At 48.5% G+C, this 10,288-nt stretch overlaps 1 long non-coding RNA gene across 1 annotated transcript; it reads left to right on the top strand.

Annotated features, from left to right (window-relative positions):
* Positions 1 to 431: 431 nt before the first annotated feature.
* On the top strand, positions 432 to 9,887 carry LOC139037097 (uncharacterized). Its single transcript, XR_011489906.1, has 4 exons — positions 432 to 574; positions 3,882 to 4,013; positions 6,377 to 6,499; positions 9,801 to 9,887. It is a non-coding gene; the product is annotated as an uncharacterized lncRNA (long non-coding RNA).
* The last annotated feature ends 401 nt before the right edge of the window (positions 9,888 to 10,288 follow it).

Raw genomic sequence — 10,288 nt, 5'->3', positions numbered from 1 at the left:
AAACAAACCTCAGGGCCTGAATAAATTGGCTCCCAGACGCTGGCCAAGGAACAAACTGCTTGGAAAGAATGGGGAGTTGGAGAGGGGATGGTTCAGGAAACGGGGTGAATGAATAGCCTGTCCCCACACCCAGCGTCAGGGAGCTTCCTAATGAGATGCCTCTGCAGACTGTCTGGAACCCAGAGCCCCAGAGCCCCCAGGCAGGCAGGGAGGGGCTCCCTTGGTCCCCTTCCCCAGCAGGACCAGGACAGTGGCTATGGGCAAATCTCCCCCCACCCCCAACAACCCCTAAGACGGAGCAGGATAAGCACCTGAGCCTGGACCCCCATCTCACCTGCCCAGAGAAGGGCTGGCACTGAAATCCCTCCCTATGAGGTGGGTCAGCTCTGAGGCCAAAGGGCAGCCACAGACACAGCCTGTTGCAGTGGAGCTGGAGGAGCCTTTGCCAATTCTCTCCCGTTCACATTCTGCTCTGCAGCGACTGACATCTGAGGGGTCAGGTGGGAAATTGCCCTCCTGGTGGCAACGGCCTCTCAAGGCTTTTCCCCCTCCTTCATCTCCCCACATCATGGGGGTGAGTCTTCATTCTCTGAGGGCACCGTCCTCCGTGACTGACCCTGGCAGTGGTCAGGCTTTGTCTGGCTTTGGGCCTCCTGCCTCAGCCCCTGGTCTACCCGCTGGACACCAAGTGGGGCTTGATGGGGCTTGACGTGAACTCTGCAGCTCAGGGAGGATGCAGGGCTGGAGACGGAAATGCCGGAGCATGTGGTGGGGGTGGGGGAGGGTTTGCAGACCAACAAGTTTCTGTCTAAGGCTTGGCCTCAGACAGGAGCAGGGACGGGGACGGGACTTCCACTGTGACAGGAGTGAGAGGCAGGTGGGCACTGGGGACTGGGGAGAGGTCAGTGAAGGAGCTCCCTTTAAAGGTTTGTTTTCTCCAGTAAGGATGAGATGGAGAAAGAACATGGGCAAGCGTGCAGGCAAGACAGGGCTCCCCTAGGAAGCCGAGTGACGAAGGCCTGCTGGTGTCCGGTGTTGTGTGAAGTTTGGGGTCATGAACAGAAAGAGGCCACACAGTCAGCCTGGCTGCAAGCTCTTCTGCAGCTGCACAGCAGAAATGAACTTGGGTTTAACAGAGGGGGAAGGAAGGCAGGGAAGTTAAGGGTATTTGCAATAAAGATGTGGTAATTTGGACCGTGGACTCTAAGCCAGATAAGAGAGGGTGGGGGAAGTGACAGAATGAGCATGATGCCACTCTGTGCCCCAGGCCAACTGACCTTAGACAAATGGCTTGTTGGGCCTCAGTTTCCTCATCTATACAATGGGGATAAGACCCACCCTGCTTAATTATTGTGAGACTAACATGAGAGAGGGTTTCCCGGGTGGCACTAGTGGTAAAGAACCCACATGCCAACACAGGAGACATAAGAAATGAGGTTTTTATCCCTGGGTTGGAAAGACCCCTGGAGTAAGAAATGGCAACCCACTCCAGTATTCTTGCCTGGAAAATTCCATGGACAGAGGAGCCTGGTGGGGCTACAGTTCATGGGGTTGCAAAGAGTTGGACATGACTGAAGAGACTTAGCACACATGCAACAGGAGAGAACAACCTCAGTGTCTAACATTGCCTGCTTTACAGCACTCACTTCGTAACTGCTAACGCTGGGACTTTGATATCCTCTAGGGCCCACCTGTTTTGTTCTGGTAAAGATTCCAAGTATAGGTCTGGAGTTCCTTCACAGGGGAGGGTAAATTCCTAAGGTACTGTGACCTTCCCCTGGGCATCTGCAGTTGGGTTGCAGCACAAGGATCAGATTACAGTCTTTTTTTTTTTTTTTTTTAAAGAAAAAGGGTGGTGGGGAGGGGAGGCATCCTTTCCCACACCTGAAATCACACTTATTTAGGGCTCTCTCTAGTGTCTGGACCCCTGGTGTCCCCTCCACTCCCCAGACTTGCTGCTGCTTCTGCTAAGTTGCTTCAGTCGGTCCGACTCTGTGCAGCCCCATAGATGGCAGCCCACCAGGCCTCCCCATCCCTGGGATTCTCCAGGTAAGAACACTGGAGTGGGTTGCCATTTCCTTCTCCAATGCATGAAAGTGAAGAGTGAAAGTGAAGTCGCTCAGCGTGTCTGACTCCTAGTAACCCCATGGACTGCAGCCTACCAGGCTCCTCCATCCATGGGATTTTCCAGGCAAGAGTACTAAAATGGGTTGCCATTGCCTTCTCCGCTTTGACCTTGAGGAGCCTCTATTCTCATAAAAGTGCCTCTTTTTACACGCAGCTGAGCAAACCAGCTGAGCTTCAAGTGGCCCTGCTTGGAGCTTTCAAGTGAGCCTCGAGCGCCCCATTTGGTTCAGAGTGCAGCTCTTCCCCAGACTTGCTTCTTTCATCTGAAAGTTGAAGATCATCCCCAAGACATGTCATGGCCCAGATCTCAGGGTTCTCCAAGGTCAGCCTGACTCCAATACAGAGAAAGTGAGGAACTGCTGGGATGCCAGAAAGATCTCATGCCCCTAAAAACCCTCTCTGAGCTGCTAGTCAGGAGCCGAACATCCCTAACCCTGGGCCAACACCTTCCGCTCTGCCTCAGGAGAGCGGACACCAGAAGGAGAAGAGTCACACAGCTGCCATTTGCGTCGGAGATGAAGTGACTGACAGCAGGACTTTCCTGAGGGCTTGTCCTCGTAGGTGGAAACTCTAGGCAGCTGGGGTGGGAGCGTGGTCAGCCCACACCAGCCACAGATTCTAGTTCACCAATCACACTCAACTCAGCGTGAGGCTGGCATTTCATCCCAACTTTTGCTTTTCCCTGAGGTCTTCATTAATTCTGAAAGTTAACTTTCTGTGTTCTGTGTCAGTGGTCAGTTACAGGAGGAATCCATTCCTGTCACCAGATCCATAGTCCGTCCCCACTCCTTCCATAGTGCTGCTCTGAGAGGCTGTGTGTTTGAGAGGTTCAAAGCATGCATTGAGGGTGTCAGGCCTTGCAACGTCTGTCTCCAGGGCAACCCAATGGTCAGCAGGAATCACTCAACTCTGTTGTATCTTCTAGATCCTGCGGAGATCTTGTGCCATGTCCTGAGACAGGGAACTTGGAACCTTGTGCTAAGTCAGCGCCAGTTATGACCATTGATATTAGGACAGAATATTCTGGAACTCCCTGAGCTCTTTCCCACACATCTCATCTGTCCTCCCCTCTCGCCTGTGAGGAAGGGAAGGCAGGCTTAGACAGGAAGCAGGCTCAGAGAGGCTACAGGGTTTGTCCCAGATACACAGTTAGTGGGGGGTGAGCTGGGGTTAATGTCCAAGTCTTCCATCTCCAGATCCAGGGCCTTTCCCATTGCTGAAGGAACAATCCTAGTAGCAAGACCCAAAGCAGTTCTGCTCCCTACCACGCCATCCACCAAAGAGGAAGAGGAAAGAGGGAGGTCAGGGCTGAACACCACCCTGGAACCCAGGGGAAGTACATGCATGCTAAGTTGCTTCAGTCATGTCCAACTCTTTGGAACCCCATGGATGGTAGCCTGCCAGATTCCTCTGTCCATGGGATTCTCCAGGCAAGAATACTGGAGTGGGCTGCCATGCCCTCCTCCAGGGGATCTTCCTGACCCAGGGATCGAACCCACCTCTCTTATGTCTCCTGCACTGGCAGGCAGGTTCTTTACCATTAGCCCCACCCAGGGAAGGGCCTGCTGTATTTCCCCAGTGTGATCATTCTTTTCCTTCCATGTTGTCCAGGCACGTGTTTGGGGATCTTCCAGTGACTTTCTCTTGTGGTTGGGGATAGCACCTTACTTCTCCAAGGAGACAGAGAGCCGAGGTTTGATGAGTTATCTTCCCAGAGAAGGCACTTTGTGTACTAAATTTTTTCTCCATTAAAGGCTCCAACATGGATCAGAATGAGAGAGTTTTGATTTAGAAAAGTAGACGGAATCTAGCCGCAGGCCTGGGACCCTAGAGAGCTGGGAACTCCTGGTCTCCAGAGACACGACTGAACGCTTGCATGAAGTCATGTGAGTACTACTGCCGTGCCACAGGTCCTCCTGGAAGGGGGTGCAGTGTGGGGTTCGCCTGGTGGACTGCCCAGCACGGGTGGTGCTGGTGACCCCTGAGTGTTCTTACCAACACTGGTATCTTTCCAGACCCATCGAGTCTGTTGCATTGAGAAAACTGAGGCAGTTTGGCAGGTTTTTCTCTCTGTGATGTTAGAACTGGAGCCAGGCTGACTCCTTCAAAGACTGCCTTACAAAGCAAAGGATGTCTTCTCCATCCAGGAATGGCATCTCACACTCTCGGCTTCCCTGGGACCTCTCAGTGAATCCTCCTCTTTTATTCTGAGCCTTCTTAGAGCTACCTGTGGTGGTGAGAAGGGTCTAAGTGCCTACGAAGTTTGGGCAGTAAGAGAAACACTTCCAGGTTTGATGCAGCACAAAAAACGTCCTTAGCATGGAGAAGCCTACTCTACGACACCATCCTAACATTTCCTACTAATCTATTAAACAGTCTTCCTGGCATCAGCAGGCGAGGAGTATGTTCTGCAGCTATTTCATGCCCACCTTCCATGAACATGTTTGCCCATCCTTAGAGCAAAGATCTTTCTCATTGTTTTCTCATAGAAGCTAGTTAACCATAATCAAAACACTTGCAGTCTTAGTGGCCCAATTAAGATCTTTAAATATATCTTGGTAATAAAAAGATGCTCAACATTGCTAATTATTAGAGAACTTCAATAAAAACTATGGTGAGGTACCATGCCATTCTGTCAGAATGGCGATCGTTAAAAAGTCTACAAATAATAAATCCTGGGGAGTGGATGGAGGAAAGGGAGCCCTCCTACACTGCTGGTAGGAATGTAAATTGGTGCAGCCACTATGGAGAACAGTAAGGAGGTTTCTTTAAAAACTAAAAATAGAGTTGCCATATGATCCAGCAACCCCACTACTGGGCATATACTCAGACAAAATGATAATGCAAAAAGATACATGCACCTCTATGGCTTAGCAGCAGTATTTACCATAGCCAAGACATGGAAACAACCTAAATGTCCAATGACTGATGAATGGATAAAGAAGATTTGGTATATATACACAATGGAATACGATTCAGCCATAAAAAAGATTGAAATAATGCCATTTGCAGGAATGTAGATGTACCTAGAGATTATCATACCAAGTGAAGTCAGAAAAAGAGAGATAAATACCATATATCTCTTGCATACATAATCTAAAATATAACACAAATGAACTTACTTATGAAACAGAAGCAAACTCATTATAGAAAACAAACTTATTATTACAATAGGAAAGGGGTAGGGATTAGGAGCTGGAGATTGGCAAATATAAACAACCATATATAAAATAGGTGAAACCAGGTCATGCTGTGTAGTACAGGGAACTAACATATTAAGTATAAGATATTCAATATCTTATAATAAACCATAATGAAAAAAATATGGAAAAGATATGTGTATATATATATGTATTACTGAATCACTCTGCTATACACCAGAAACTAATGCAACACTGCGAATCAACTATACTTCAATAAAAGGAAAAAAAACAAATATAAATATATTTTGGTAGCTATTCTCAAAACCTTATTCAAAGAACATGTTCAGTGAATAAAGGCTTCTTCATTTTGCACACATACAGGACCATGTTTAAAAGCAAACTTATTAATTTCCAGCCTCTGTTAGATCAAAACAAGTCATAGATGAATAACAGTATGATTTAAGGAAGGGCCACTGGTCCGTCCCTTGAGTGGTCAGAGACCAAAAGGATTTGAGAGATGAACATGTCAGGTCAGGCCAACTGTTGGTTATAAATGAGCATCTAGCTGATCTTGGGTTCACATTTTTTGGTCACTTGATGTTTCCTGAAAGTCTGAGATGCCTGTGACCGCACGAGACAAGGAATAAGGAATATGCTTCATCTTGACTTCCGAGTTATCAGTATTTTGCCTTATTGTCCTGGAACAGACACTGTTGATGTGCTTCCCAGAACTCCCAGACATCCCCTTGAGTGTTGTTGTGCACCCCCTCCCCAGCTTCCATGGGTCCACACCTACGTTAGGGAGACAGCCCTTAGGTCACTACTATTCTCAGCTGAAAGCACCTGGGAGCTTGTATCCGCAGGGGTTAGCCCACAGCCAAGGACAGACTCGTGTAGAAAAAGGGCAGACTGGAGTTTCCCAGAATGGCCACATCAGTGTTCTACGTGTTTTTCCAGAACGTTGTTGCTGCCCCACCAAGAGCTGGCGAAATCGAGTGGGCCTTTGTGACTACCTCAGCACAGAATGTGGTGAAAGTGACACTGTATGATTCATGAGGCTAGGCTAGGAAAGGAAATATTGCTTCCATCTGCCTCTCCCTCTCTAGACACGTGGTCTTGGAACTCAGCCACCATGTTGTGCGGAAGCCCAGGCCATGTGGGGACGGTATGGATGGATCTGTTGGTCTCTGCCTGCTAACTGCAGCTGTGATGAATCCCCAGACATGTGGGTGAGTAAGCCTCCAGAGGAGGCCAGGCCACAGCCTTCCAGCTGCTTTAGCTCAACGGAATGAAAAAGAGATGAGCTATTCCCATCAAGCCCTGCCCCAAACTGAAGACTTATGAGAGAAATGAGTGTTGTCATTGTTTTAAGCTACCACACTTGGGGATGGTTTCCTGTGCAGCAAGAAATATTTCATACAGACTGAGGGGCCTGGAGGCAAGATGCTGCCATAATAAAGCTGCCAGGGACTTCTCTGGCAGTCCAGTGGTTGAGACTTCATCCTACAATGCAGGGGGTGCAGGTGCTATTGCTGGTCGGAGAGCTTTGTGACCCCATAGACTGTAGTGCACCAGATTCCTCTGTCCATGGAATTCTCCAGGCAAGAATACTGGAGTGGGTTACCACTTCCTTCTCCAGGGGATCTTCCTCACCTAGGGACCGAACCCGGATTTCTTGCCGGATTTCTTGCATTGCAAGAGATTCTTCACCATCTGAGCCATCAGAGAACCCCCCCACCCCTCCCATCCACACCCAAGAAGAAGTGGAGATTTATTTCTCTTCCCTCTGAAGTTGGGCAGGCTGCAATTTTGCCTAAAGGAAGAGACAAAATTATTACTGTCATTGTGTTAAACCACCATAGGGTATGGGCAGGGAAGGATGGAGTCATGGGGCTAACCTATCAGTTACTCTAGACAAACACTTTAAAAACCAAATATACATTGGCTATTCCTAAATTTAATAAGAAAAAACCCAGCAATGCCATGATTTTTATTACTTTTTCATGTTCCTACCTAATTCTCAGCCTTCTCTGGGTAAAAAAACCCTCCAACTCACTAAAGGAGCAATAATTTTATCATTTGAAGGGGATCAGGGTTACCATTCCAAGCAACTAGGTGTGACTTTCTTGCCAGGCTAGAGTCACCCATAGACCACATTTTTGGTTGGGGTGTGAGATTTGCAGTGATAGACTCATAAGGAGATTTTTCTCATGACAGTAGGGATAATGGGAGCCCGTTATATTGTAGCTCAGCTTAAACTTTGTAGTTCCCAGTCCATACCCTCCAAATAGGGTGGTCTCACAGCCTGTGCCCTGCATGACACCTTCCCTAATTATCAAGTGTGATTTGAGTTTGCAAACTTCACTCAACCCCCACACTTACCCCATTCCTTCTACACTCCATTGGAACTTGTCTGTTGACTGCTTAATGCTGTTCTAAATTCTTTTTGTTCTTTTCCAATCTGGCAGGGCCACGCCTCTTGAATATATTTAAATCCAATTGGATTCTGAGCATCTCTCCTGTCTTTGTCTGGCTCCCTTTGAGGCCATTTCAGTGACAGACAGAATGAACAACGATGACCCTTGCAGCATTATTTATAACAGCCTAACAATTGGAAACAAGCAAAATGCCCAATAAAGAAACTTTTGAGTCTTCAGTTGGGTCACACTTGGGGTAAGACAGCAAGAGGGGAAACATTGCCAGCAGCCCATCCAGGCCTAGGAAAACCTCTAGAACAGGCTGGGGCACCGTAGACCTTGGCCACATATAGCACTTGTGATCTATAAACCACATACCTCCTTAAACCCAAAGCAGTGCTGACTGCATGTAGCAAAGTTGTACCGCTGCCAGAGGGTGGAGACAGCCTGTGTCTGCTCACTGCACACATGCTTCCATGTACACACAGGCACAGGGGACATAGGCAAGAACCTACCTCACATCTGCACCCAGAGCCTGAGATGCAGAAACCTAACAACTACAATAGGTCTGTGACCTGTGTCTCCCTTGCAGGAAAAGGCCAAACGTATTCATTCATACCAAGAGTCGGAGGGGGCTCTGGAACATCTCTGTCGGAAGGGCTTAGGGAGGACAATCTGGTTGGAGAGGAAGCTGGTGGATTTGGATAGAAGCCAGGTCAGCATATCAAGTGTGGTGTTTGTAACTGGAGATTACAGCTCACCACTCTCACAGTCAGCCCTTGGCACTGTCTCTGTTAGAGACAAGCAGCAGTGAAGGAGTCTGTTGGAGACCGCCTCTATTAGTGATCTTATTCCCCCCACCCCCTGCCCCCTAACCCAAGACCCTCCAGTGTGCGACTCAGGTGCCAGAGGTAGGGACAGGAGATTGGACTTGATGAGGGCGGTCCCTGGAGAGCAGAAAATCCCTTTTAACAATACATCATCTGGCTTAGTGAGCAGGTAGGTGGCAAGAGTGGCTGGGATTTGCTTTCCAGGTAGGAAAGCTGAAAAGTGAAGATCACGCCTGAGCAGGCAGAGCTCTCCAGAAGGCCCCAGGGTTTATCACTTGCTCCTCCAAGTGCCGAGTCAGCAGAGGACCTTGGCAGTCATTTAATTCTGTATCCAGCCATGTCTGTACCAGTACCAGCCCCTGACTTGGAATTAACTGGCCTTCGCATCTATCTCTGATGCTTGTCATGTGCATGTTGAGGAATCACAAGGGAGGAGGAGAAAAATTCAAGCTGTTGGGGAGTGCTGCTTTTAGCTGCATATGCAGGAAACACAGCAGTCCAGGGCAGACAACCTTGGAGAGGGTACCAGCCCAACCCCCCTGGGCAGGGTGTGGGGGAAGGTACTCAGGCTTAGTGTTGATGGCTTGACCTGCAGAAGGCTGAGTGGAGACCGCAGCTGAGTGGTGGAGGCACCCCCAGCCCTGCCTGCTGGGCCCTTTGTGTCAGAGGAGGTCAGACACTCTGCCAGCTGCAGGTAATTCAACAAGCAGTGGTGTGACCAGGCTGCCCAGCTCTGTTTCAGATGTTGTGTGTTTGGGGTAGGAGTAGCGTCTGGGAGAAAAGCAAGAAAGGGGGCTTCCCGAATGTAGAGAAAATGCAAAGCTGTGGGCCAGACTCCAAGCACTAGGGCAGGCAGAGGGGTGCCTCTTTTTGGCCACAGCCCAGGGATCAGAAAACCTGGACTCTGGGCTATGTATCACCACTCAGGGCTCATACTATTTTGATACAACCATTCGACACATGATTTTAAATTATAACATAGATGACATGTTTCAAATGGCAGTATTAAATGAAAGGGCCCAGGGACAAGAAGCTAGTTATGAAAGGCCAGAAATCGTATGATTCCACTTTTATATAATGTTCAGGAAATAGGTGGTTCAGACAGTAAAGAATCTGCCTGCAGTGTGGGAGATCTGGGTTCAATCCCTGGGTTGGGAAGATACCCTGGAGAAGGAAATGGCAACCCACTCCAGTATTCATGCCTGGAGAATTCCATTGACAAAGGAGCCTGGCAGGAGCCGGACACAACAGTGCAACTAATACTTTCATTTTTTCACTTTCAGAATAGGCACCAGAAAGCAGACTAGTGGCTACGAGGAGCTGAGGGCAGCAGGTAAGAGAGAGAGACTTCTCATTGAGTCCAGGGTTTCCTTTGGGGTAATGAAATAAGTTGGAACTAAAGAGTAATGTTGGCTGCACAACTTTGGGACTGTACTTAATGCCCCTGAATTGCCCACTGTAAAATGGTTAAAATAGTACATTTTTTTGTTATGTGTACTTTATCACAATTTTTTTTTTTTTTAATGGAAGGTCCCATTGATTTCCTGCATGGCATTGAAGGGAAAAAGCTCTTGGCCTTCAATCCCTTTCCTCTGTAACATGAGGCTGTTGGGCCCACCTGGGTCCAGGGCTGTAGGAGTTTGTGTGCGAGTGGAAAGGACACAGGCCAGGACTCCGATCTCACCCACAAGCCTCACCTGCTGTGGGACCTGGGCCAGTCACTCAGGCTCTCTGAATCTCCATGTCACCTTCTATAACTGGAACTGTTGGA

Source organism: Odocoileus virginianus, chromosome 2, assembly GCF_023699985.2.
Source record: "Odocoileus virginianus isolate 20LAN1187 ecotype Illinois chromosome 2, Ovbor_1.2, whole genome shotgun sequence".
Lineage (NCBI taxonomy): Eukaryota > Metazoa > Chordata > Mammalia > Artiodactyla > Cervidae > Odocoileus > Odocoileus virginianus.
Note: the sequence above shows the minus strand (reverse complement) of the source record. Positions and strands in the feature narration are given on the sequence as shown.